This window comes from Malania oleifera, chromosome 6, assembly GCF_029873635.1.
Source record: "Malania oleifera isolate guangnan ecotype guangnan chromosome 6, ASM2987363v1, whole genome shotgun sequence".
Taxonomy (NCBI): domain Eukaryota; kingdom Viridiplantae; phylum Streptophyta; class Magnoliopsida; order Santalales; family Ximeniaceae; genus Malania; species Malania oleifera.
In genome coordinates, this window is record NC_080422.1 from 107,749,530 (window position 1) to 107,761,904 (window position 12,375).

Sequence of the window (12,375 nt, forward strand, 5' to 3'; positions counted from 1 at the left end):
GATGTACCAAAGACGAATTTTCGTACTAGGTATGACCACTATGAATTTCTGGTTATACCTTTCGGATTGACCAATGCTCTTGCGACATTCATGGACTTGATGAACAGGGTGTTTCACGAGTACTTAGATCAGTTCGTGGTTGTATTCATCGATGACATCCTAGTTTATTCGAGGATTCCTGAGGAGCATGCAACTCATTTAAGGTTGGTACTTCAAGTACTCAGAGGAAACAAGTTGTTTGCTAAATTCAAGAAATGCCAATTCTAGTTGGAGCAAGTGCCATTTCTGGGATATGTAGTATCCAGAGAAGGTGTTTTAGTGGACCTAAGAAAGATAGAAGCTGTAGTTGATTGGGCGAGACCAAAGAACGTGCATGAGGTTAGAAGTTTCATGAGTCAGACAGGATATTATCGCTGGTTTGTAATGGGATTTTCTAGACTATCAAGTCCTCTAACATGACTTACGAGGAAGAACATGAAGTTCGAGTAAACCGGTGAGTGCGAACAGAGTTTTCAGGAACTGAAGTAGTGACTAGTTACTACCCTAGTGTTGAGCATTCCATCAGGAGAGGGTGGATTTGTGATCTACAGTGACGCATCTTAGAAATGAATCAGGTATGTCTTAATGCAGTAGGGAAAGGTTATCGCGTACGCTTCTTGCCAACTCAAAGAGTATGAGAAGAACTATCTGACGCATAACATGGAATTGGCAGCAGTAGTCTATGCATTAAAAATCTGGAGGCACTACCTGTACGGTTAAAGGTGTGAGATCTTTACTGAGCACAAGAGTCTTAAGTATTTTTTCACTCAGAAGAAGTTGAACATAAGGCAGCGGAGATGACTTGAGTTGATAAAGGACTATGACTATACCATCAGTTATCACCCAGGAAAGGCTAATGTGGTAGTTGATGCTTTGAGTTGGAAGTCAATGGGTGTGTCAGTCTCAACAGTTGTAGTTCAGCATCGGATCAGGATGAACCTGGAAAGGTTGGGTGTGGAATTAGTGGAAGGAAATCTCCAAGTGTTCATTGCTAGCCTGGTAGTGCAACCAACCTTATGGGAAAGGATCAGGACAACTCAGACGAAAGATGCAGAGTTGGTAGAGATTGTGAATGGAGTACAAAATGAATTGAAGGTAGATTTCAATGTCTCAGACGACGGGGTGTTAAGATTTCATACCAGGATAAGTGTACTGAATGACACTGAGATTAAACAAACTATCCTGGAAAAGGCAAATCGCTTTCTATATACAATGCATACAGGGAGCACAAAGATGTACAGGGATCTGCAGGAATCTTTCTGGTGGTCTAACATGAAAAGAGAGATCGTTCGTTTTGTTGAGTAGTGCCCGCCATGTCAACAGGTGAAGGCCGAGCATCGGAGGCCAGCAGGACCGTTGCAACCACTTCTCATTCCTAAGTGAAAGTGGGAGCACATTTCTATGGACTTTGTCACAGGATTGCCATCGGCACTTCATGGACAAAATGCTATCTGGGTAGTTGTTGACAGACTGACAAAGACTGCCCATTTCATTCTTGTTAAAATCAGTTATTCCATGAATAGGCTGGCAGAACTCTATGTGCAGGAGATAATCAGATTGAACGGGGTGTCTGTGTTCATCATTTCAAATAGGGACTCGCGGTTTACTTCCCTGTTTTGGAAGAGTCTACAGGAAGCATTGGGATCTCAACTTACTTTCAGTACTGCTTTCCATCCACAGACCGATGGTCAGTCAGAGAGGATCATTCAGATTATGGAGAATATGTTGCGGGCGTGTGTACTGGATTTTGGGGGTAGTTGGATTAAATATCTGCTATTAGTTGAGTTCGTATACAACAACAGTTATCAGGCCAGTATCGAGATAACATCGTATGAGGCATTGTATGGTCAAAGGTGCCTATCTCTATTGTACTAGGATGAGGTTGGTGAGCAGCAAATTTTGGGGCCGTAGCTTGTGCAGCAGACCTCTAAGAAGGTCCAGCTTATCAGGGAAAGAATTAAGACAGCACAGAGTCGGCATAAAAGTTATGCGGATATGCATCGACGAGATCTAGAGTTCGAGATAGGTGATGCGATATTTTTGAGGATTGCTCTGATGAAAGGGGTAACGAGATTTGGAGAAAAGGGGAAGCTAAGCCCTAGATACATTAGGTCATTCGAGATTCTAGAGAGAGTTGGTCTGGTGGCGTACAGAATAGCATTACCTCCAGTATTGTCTAGGATTCACGACATGTTTCACGTGTCCATGCTGAGGAAGTACGTTCCGGATCCTTCGCATGTGATCAATAACGAGTCTTTGGAGCTCAGGGACACTTTGGCATATAATGAAATACCGGTTCAAGTTCTAGACTATAAGGAACAAGAGCTATGTATTAAGAGGATTCCGCTAGTAAAGGTACTTTGGCGTAATCATGCAGTAGATGAAACTTCATGGAAATTAAAGACAGAAATACATCAGAAGTATCCACAGCTATTCATAGAGGCTCAGCACTAGACAGGTAAGTAAAACAGTAGGTAAGTGTTGGTTTTGTATATAGGTTGCTTAGAGTAGGTTTGTTTAGCTTTATCAGTTGTTTACTGTTTTAGTATATGGTTGGTCTTTGGGAGATTTTTGTATGGGTATTGTAATCTCCTGAGATCTTGTGTGTAATTACGATATTCTTTCGCCATAAGTGAGGGTAATTAATAAACTTGGGACGGGGTTGTTATGTGGGTGGCCGTCGGCTCTTCATAGAGTCGGATCAATAAATCAGTAATCATACTGTGGATGTGATGGAAATCAGTTAGTAAATTTTGAGGATGAAATTTTTGTAAGGAGGGGAGAATGTAGTAACCCGAACCAAGAAAATAAATAAATAAATAAAAGAAAAGAGAAAAGAAAGGAAAAAGAGGAAAAAGGGTTTGGCCAAAACCAAACCGTCGTCAGTTTTGTGAGGATCAGAAAAATTGTCGACGGTTTTCATGCAGGTAAACTACCGAGAGTTGTTTAAGGGCCAAACCGTTGACGATTTTGTCAAGCCCAGAAAAACCGTCAATGGTTTTCCTGCGAGCAGAGTTACTTAAGGGCTAAGTTATGTTTATTTCTTCATAACTTTCATTTGCTCTCTCTCTCTCTCTCTCTCTCTCTCTCTCTCTCTCTCTCTCTCTCTCTCTCTCTCTCTCTCTCCCTCTCTCTCTTTCTCTCTTTATAAAAATTAGGGTTTTGATTCTCACTCTCTCTCTAACCTCGAGAACTCTCCGCAAGTGCTCTCCCATCCTCTCTCCCTTCTCCCGGCACGTAGGTCGTCGATCTTCGGCGAATTCGTGTAGTTAGGCTTCAGTGGTCTCGAAGGTTTTAGGCATTTTCTTCAAGAATAGGTAAGGGGATTATATTATGTTAGTTATTTTTGAAATATGGGCCGATTAAATTTCAATTTATGTTTACAGAAACAATACATATGTTTTTTTGAACAAATCGGGTATATAAAAATGGTTGTTTTGACTTTTATAAGTTTTTGAGGAAAACTAATATAAATGGTTTAAACATCTCCTATTTTGAATAAAATATGTAGTTTGAGTTAAATAAAACCCTGGAGATGCTCATACCCTTGTTTTTAGCAACTTGTATATTTCTCAGTCAGTTTATTTTATTTATGGTTTATCAGATAAAAATTGTGTGGTATGAGAACAATTTTTAAATGACATATATGAACAGAATGTTTTAACGGATATTACACAGTATAATGTGATGGCTATAAGCCGATATATGATGTGACGGCTATAAGCCGAGATTTGATATGACGGTTAGATGCCAAGATTTGATATGCCGGTTTTATACCAAGACAGAATATGACAGATATTTTATAGGATTACGAACAACTTATGCTTTATACAGTTTTTATTGCGTAAATTGCCATATATAATTTAAGAACCCTGTGGATATGTGATGTTATATTATGAGCATGGTACCGTAGCTAGTTTTAGGAGGTGGTGCAATCACACTGGGATGATAGTGTGATATGAGATAGTCGATTGGAGACCTAGGTATAGTACTACCCCGAGGCAGTTCTGGGGGCCTCATCTGAAATAGTTATGGGTGACCCTTCTCGATGCAATTCCGAGTGAAGGGTAGGCACAATCGTACTTACTACCTTTTCTGATTCAGCTATGGTTGGTCGACCATATGCTGAGTCCAGACTTCGGGCCGCACAACCCGTCATGGGGGGAAGCATTTTGTGTAAGTATGTGAAAGCATGACGACGCTAGTTCAATAGTCCATGTTGTATCTTTTATGCATATATGAACAAATTTACTATTTATGAGCTATACTAAGTCGATAGTACAGTTTAAATGTCATTTCATATACAGTTAAATAATAGAAGTTTTATATTCACACGGGAACTCATGCTAGCCACCCGCTGATAATAATATAATCCGTCTTATTGAGAAGTGTCTCACCCCATTATACAAATCATTTTTCAAGTCCTTCAGGGAACCGTGTCTAGCTTACTATGGGGCAGGGATTAGACTTTTGGGGGTGATAGACAAACCTGATGAGCCACTATCTGTTACATTTTGTTATTTTGTTGGGTTGTATTATATAGTCAAGTAGTTGTATGTATGTATTTGGGAACGGTTAGAACTTTGGTAAAGTATTTTGATGTCTTAGTATATTTCCCTGTATGGTTTTATTTTTAGTAATGACAGGTGCACCTGGGATTCCTTGGTTAGAGTGAGTTGCAGTATTTATGGTATAGAGAGACTTATATGTTTTACTAGCACTCCGGGCCCACGTGGTGGGTTGGGGCGCTAAAGGTGGTATCAGAGCATTTTTATATTTTTAGCAGTTAAATTTTCAGGTCGTCACATCATTCCTTCCCCGACTCCTTTCCTACTTCAATTTCATTTCACAAACCCTTGGGTAAGGGTTTAGAAGCACTCTAAACTTATGTATGGAAATAAAAATTGTTTCTCTATCCTTTTCCCCTATAATACAAAAATCTCCTATCATGGGCACTCTTAGCTTATCTATCAAGATAACGAGCTACTTCTCTATCCTTTTTTCCTTTTAATACAAAGGTTTTATTTAATTTATTTTTTTAAAATCAATGATTTTATTTTTATAAAAAAATTCACTATATTTAAGAATATAATTGCAAACATTCGATGTGGTTAGAAAATTTAATATTTAAAAAAACAATTTATTTCAAATAAATTTATTCATGCACAAAACATGTGCACCGACTAATTACTCCTAAAAGACTAAAGGTAAAAAATATGATAATCCTCAAAATGATAAAAATTGTTATGAAAACCATAAAAGAATAATGGTTGTCACCCATTCATTTTCCACCATCACGAATTCTTTGCTATCCTTATTGTCCTATAATGGTCTCTCCATCTCATTTTGATACACACATTGCATGCTTGAAGTAGACATATAGAAAAGATAAGAGAGAGAGAGAGAGAATAGGGGGGATAGAGAGAAGAGATTTGTATAAGACCGGTTCCAAATCATTTGTAATTTCTCCCGAGATAGTGAAGCTTTTTATCACATCTGCCTGTGGAGTAGGTATAGCCGAACCACATAAAATTTCTGTCTCATCTCTATTTATTTTCTTGCATCTTTTATAACACATTATCACCACGAGACTCTAACTATTTGAGATATTTCTTTAAATCATATTTAATTTATTTCTTGTAAGTTTTACTCCATAAGAGTATAATATTCTCCATAAGAGAATATGTCTTTTAAAGTTTAAAGAACATCAATTTCCAGAAGAGATGGTAAGATAATCATCCTGAAGAGACTATATATTTAAATCTCTCGTTTATATATTTAATATCACGAAGAGATAGACCTCCTGAATAGGTTATATATCTAATCTCTAAAAGAAATGGTAAATATTTACCTCTTGAAGAGGATATATTTTTAACCTCTCAAAGAGATATTAAATTCGACCTCTTGAAAAGGTGAAACGTTTATACTCCAAATGAGGTAGTATATTTAACCTTTAAAAGAGGTGGTAAATTATTTCACAATTTAATATTATAAATTGAAATCATACTCCTGAAAAGTACAAATTGAGAAAAATAATATAATGTTCCTGAAGAAACATGTTTAAGTACCTTGGAAGGATGGAAATAATATTATAACCTTGGAAGGGTGGAAATACTATTATATTATTATCTTAGTTTTATTTCAGTTTTTTACATTTTGTTTTCTAAATTGCCTTATCATTGTTAATTTATTCAGATGTCAAACCTAAGTAAAGTTGAATTTGTTCCCTTTGATATCAAAGACAACAATTATTTATTATGGATTCTTGATGTTATATCCATCTAAATGCAATGAAGTTTGGAAACACTATTTTAAATGAAAATACCACATCCCTTAAAGGCAGTTTCTCCTGAATGTCAAATCAGGACTTGGTAGGGAAAATCACACTTATTAATGATGTTGTTTGATTTAGTTTGGTCGATCATCTAGCTAAGTTTAGTTTTTAGACTGCACAACCCAGTCATGAAGGTAAACATGATATAAAATTATAGGCCAAAAAGAGTTTTTTATACATATTTATATTTTTATGTGACCAAGGTCATTTAATAGACCTAAATGGTGATTTGAAGGAAAAAAAATATGCATATATATATATATATATATATATTTATACATGACCATATTTAAAGGGTATACATGATGATTTACAGTAAAGGAAAGTATACCTATATTTATATATGTGAACAGAGCCCCATTTAGTAGGGCTAAATGATAATGTGAATGAAAAGTATAAAGTAAAGTGTATATATATATATATATATATATATATATATGCATACGGTTATTTAAATGAAAATAATTTATGAATGAATTATAATTGTTCAAATAGGATTTTTCACAGTTATCGTATTAAATATTAATTATTGAATGAATTTTTACACTGTAAAGTTCATCTTAACCATACACTGATAATAATCTTTCTTAATTACCGAGCATCGTTTCACCCCAATTATTATCATACATTACAAATACCTTGAGGAGCATATCGAAAATAAGAGTGGCGCAGCAAAAGCGTGGGTGAGATTAGAAATAGCTATTTACGATAAATTAGTTATGTTTTTAATGTTTTGGAATTTTAAAGATGCTAATTTTAATACTGGAGATACTGTTGTAATAAAGTTGTTTAGTACTCTAGTATAATGTATTTGAGGTTTTATTTACTTTCACTATTTATATTTATTAATATTTATATAAAGTCGCACCTCATACCCTACCAGGTTCGGGGAATGTAATGACCCTAAAAATATATATACATGATTAGTGTAATGATCCTAAAAAATAAATAAAAGAGTAAAGGGGAGGAAGACTTTACGTGGGAAAGAGGAAATAAAGACAAAAAAGGGAGAGGGAGAGAGAGATAAGGATGGAGGAGGGGGTAATTTGAAATGTGAGGGGGGTGTTCTCACACCCCCTTTACTTTTTATATAATATATTATATATATATCCTTATCCTTATTATAATATCCTTTGTATATACATCTCCTTATCCTTATATATTATATTATATTATTTATTTATTTAAATAATAATAATAATTTTATTTCTATTACACTAATTGTTCGAGCCCGCCTCATTTAGAAGGCAATGATATTATTGCTACACATGGTGGCTGGCCTCACATGGAAGGAAGATGGTTGCAATTCAGAATTGGCTGCACCAAACTCCACTCATCTTTTTTGACGAAGAAGGGAAATTGATTTTTGGAGGGAATTGGGCTGCAGTGATCTCCTCCTATAAAAGGAGTGCTTCACCTCCATTGTATGTACACAGAGAGTGAGAGTGAGTGAAGACACAATAAGTGTGAGTGCATTGTGAGCGTGTACTAAAGTGAGTGAGTTGAGTGTGTTGTAATCCTACTTCTCATTCATTGTATACCCATATATACATAGTGAAGTTACTCATCTCTCGTGGACGTGGGTTAAATTGGCCAAACCACGTAAACCTTGTGTGTTATTTGTGTGTGTGTGTTATTTGATATTGGGCAGGATTCATATCCCAACAATTGGTATCAGAGTTACTAGTTTACTGCCTTATTGGTAGGTTTTATTTTATTTTTTATATTAATACCGCCTTGACGACATGTTTTATTTCTGTGTATCAATACCGCCTTAATGGCAGGTTTTATTGATGTGTATTGATACTGCCTTCACGGTTGGATTTGTTCTTAACCTTTGAGATTATACTGTAACAACATTGTTCACTGTAGTTGTCCACATGTAGTACCAGAGCATAGTAAATGGAGGAAAGTTCAAGTCTTGGGAGCAGTTCCATGATCAGACTTACAGAGACAAATTATTCCATATGGAAGACAATGATGGAAGATTTGTTGTACTTTAAAGATTTGTTCGATCCCATTGAATCCAAAGGGATCATGCCAAGTGGAAAAACTGAGTCTGATTGGAATAAGCTCAATAGAAAAGCTGTCAGTGTTAAAAGACAGTGGGTTGAGACGAGAGAAATTCGTGATACAACCAATGAAATGAATGCCTACAAACTTTGGCAACATCTGGGAAATATGTACGAGTGAAAGAATGCCCAGAACAAAGCCTTCATGACAAGAAGGCTAGTGAATTTAAAATTATATGATGGACAAAATGTTTCAGATCATTTAGATAAATTTAATGAAATTTTTGATAATCTGGCAAGTATGGAACTAACTATTGCTGATGAAATTCAAGCATTGATTTTGCTAAGTTCATTACCAGATAGTTGGGAGACACTGGTGGTAGTTCCTAGTCATTCAACACCAAACGAAAAGGTAACCTTGAGCATGGTAAAGGATAACATCACAAAAGAAGGCAAGATAAGAGCTCAGCAAGGATTTCCCACTCACTATTAAGGACAATCGATGCTTACTGAGAAGGGCAGAAGTAGATATTCCCAAGGAAACAAGAAGAACATAGGCAAGTCTAGAAGCAAGTCCAGAGGTAGATCAAAATCAAGGGGTAACTTCACTTGTTATTATTGTGATAAGCCTGGACATATAAACAAGGACTGTTGGAAATGGAAGGCAAAACAAACCAGCGAAGACAAGAAAGAGGAGGAAAAAAGTAGTGCAGTGGTGACTTCTAATGAAGGTGAAACTTACGTGGTGTGTGAGGAAGGACGCATTAACCTCACTTGCGAAGACACAATATGGATGATTGACTCTGCAGCATCATTCCATGTAATAGCATGGAGAGACTTCTTCTCATCTTACAAATGTGGTGATTATGGCTTTGTTAAGATGGGAAATTAAATCAAATGCAAAGTTGTTGGTAAAGGAGACGTGTTGATAAAAACAAATGTTGGTTGCAAGCTACTACTGAAGGATGTTCGACATGTACCAGAAATTCGCCTTAACCTGATTTCCACAAGTCAACTTGATGGCATGGGTTATGAAAGCTATTTTGGTAATGGAGTTTGGAAGCTCAAGAAAGGGAATTTGGTGGTGGCCAAAGGAAAGAAGGATGTTAGCTTATACTACACTCAAGCTATGCAACTCTTTGCAGGAGATGTGAATGCTACGGAACATGAAGTTGCCACTGAGTTATGCAATAACATACTTGGCCACATGAGCGAGAATGGACTCTAGATTCTTGCAAGGAAAAAGCTCCTTTCTAATTTATCAAGTAATTCTTTAAATAATTGTACTCATTGTTTAGCTAGTAAACAACATGGAGTTGCATTTCGAAAGAACCTCCCATTTAGGAGAAAGCATATTCGATCGAGATCTGGTTCATACTGATGTGTGTTTTATGAATGATAAAAGTATTGGTGGATCATTGTATTTTGTTATATTCATTGATGACTACTCTATAAAAGTGTGGGCTTATACTTTGAAAAGTAAATACTTGGTGTTAGATATGTTCAAGAAGTTTTAGGCCAATTTTGAAAGGCAAAGTGGAAGAAAGCTCAAATGTGTTCATTTAGACAACGGTGGTGAATACATTGGGCCATTTGAAGAGCATTACAGAGTCCAAGGTATCAGGCTTGATAAGTTAGTTCCCAAGACTCCTCAACCTAACAACATTGCAGAAATAATGAACAGAATCATCTACAACAAGATTATCTGCATGCTCTCTCATTCAAGGCTACCAATATCCTTATGAGGCAAGGTGTTAATGACAACAGTTCACCTCATCAACCTTTCTCCTTCAGTTCCTTTAGGAGGTGACATTCCTGAAAGGATCTGGATAGGGAAAGATGTATCCTATAAACACTTAAAAGGTGTTTGGTTGTAAAGTTTTTGTCCATATTCCTTGGGATGAAAAGACCAAACTTGATGCAAAGACAAAAGAGTGCGTCTTTGTCGGTTATGGTATTGAGGAGTTTGGCTACAGAATATGGGATCCAAATAACAAGAAAGTCATTTGAAGCAGAGATGTGGTGTTCTTTGAAGATCAAACTATCAACAATTGTGAGAAGGCCGATAATCCAAAGCATGTCCTCAGGAATCCAATTGAGCTGATTCTAGATTCATCGCCATAGCCACAAGAAGAGCACGATGATAATAGGTAAGTTGATGAACCAATAGTTGAAGGTGATCAAGAAGCTCCACCAACAGAACCCCAAATAAGAAAATCCACCAAGGAGCGTCAACCTTCTAGGAGATACTCACCAGATGAGTATGTGTTGCTAACTGACAGGGGAGAACCGGAATGTTATGAGGATACCATGTTACATGAGCACAAGAATGAGTGGTTGAAGGCCATGCAAGAAGAGATGAAATCCTTGCACGAGTATTATGCTTATGATTTGGTAGAACTACCAAAGGGAAAGAAAGCACTCAACAACAAATGGGTGTTTAAATTGAGAAGTGAAGAAGGAGACACACAACCAAGGTACAAGGCACGACTAGTTGTGAAAGTCTTTGGTCAAAGAAAAGGCATTGACTTTGAAGAGATATTCTCGCCCGTGGTGAAGATGTCATCTATTCAAGTTGTTCTTGGATTAGTTGCCAGCCTGAACTTGGAGATTGAGCAGCTTGATGTAAAAATTGCATTTCTCCATGGTGATTTGAAAAAAGAAATCTACATGAAACAACCTGAAGGATTCAAGATCAATGGAAAAGAACAGTTGGTGTGCAAACTTAGAAAGTGTTTGTATGGTCTCAAGCAGGCATCGAGACAGTGGTACAAGAAGTTCGATTCCTTCATGATGGAGCACAGGTATAGCAGGTTCACAACTGATCACTATGTTTTTATTAAGAAATTTTATAGTAATGATTTCATTATTCTCATGCTTTATGTGGATGATATGTTGATTGTTGGTCGTGATACTAATAAGATAGAAAAATTGAAGAAAGAACGAAGAAAATCCTTTGCAATGAAGGATTTGGGTCCAACAAAATAGATTCTTGGAATGAAGATCTTTCGAGATAGGAAAAATAGAAAGTTGTGGTTATCTCAAAAAAAGTATATTGAGAAGGTGTTAGAAAGATTTAATATGAGCAAAGAAAAACCAGTCAATTGCCCACTTGCAGGACACTTCAAGCTTACTTCCAAGGAATATCCTACAAGTGAAAATGAAAGAGAAGAAATGAAGAAAGTGCCTTACTCTTTGGCCGTGGGTAGCTTGATGTACACCATGGTATGCACAAGACCCGATATCGCTCATGCAGTTGGAGTAGTCAGTCGATTCCTTTCTAATCCTGGAAAAAAACATTGGGAAACCTTCAAGTGGATTCTCAGTTATCTAAAAGGTACTTCTCATTCATGTTTATGTTTTGGTCATGACAAACCTGTGTTGGAAGGTTATACAAATGCAGACATGGCCTGTGACGTTGATTCTAGAAGGTCTACTTCGGGATACCTGATGACATTTTTAGGGGGAGAAGTGTCGTGGCAATCAAAGCTACAAAAATGTGTTGCATTGTCCATTATTGAGGCAGAGTACATCGCCATCACTGAAGCATGCAAAGAGCTTCCATGGATGAAGAAGTTTCTGGAGGAACTTGGCCTTAAGCAAGAGAAGTATGTTCTCTATTGTAACAGTCAAAGCGCTATTCATCTCAGCAAGAATTCAAGTTTTCATTCAAAGTCAAAGCATATTGATGTTTGATATCATTGGATTCGTGAGGTGTTCGAGTCAAAGAAGCTAAGTATAGAGAAGATCCATACTGATGACAATGCATTAGACATGATGACTAAGACAACGTCCAAGTTAAGGCTTGAAGCTTGTAAAACCGCAATAGATTTGGTGGAACTCTTTGCATGAGTCGAGCAAGGGAGATTTGTTAGGGCCCGCCTCATTTAGAAGGCAAGAATATTATTGCTGCACATAGTGGGCGGCCTCATATGGAAGGAAGATGGCTGCAATTCAGAATTGGCTGCACCAAACTCCACTCACCTTTTT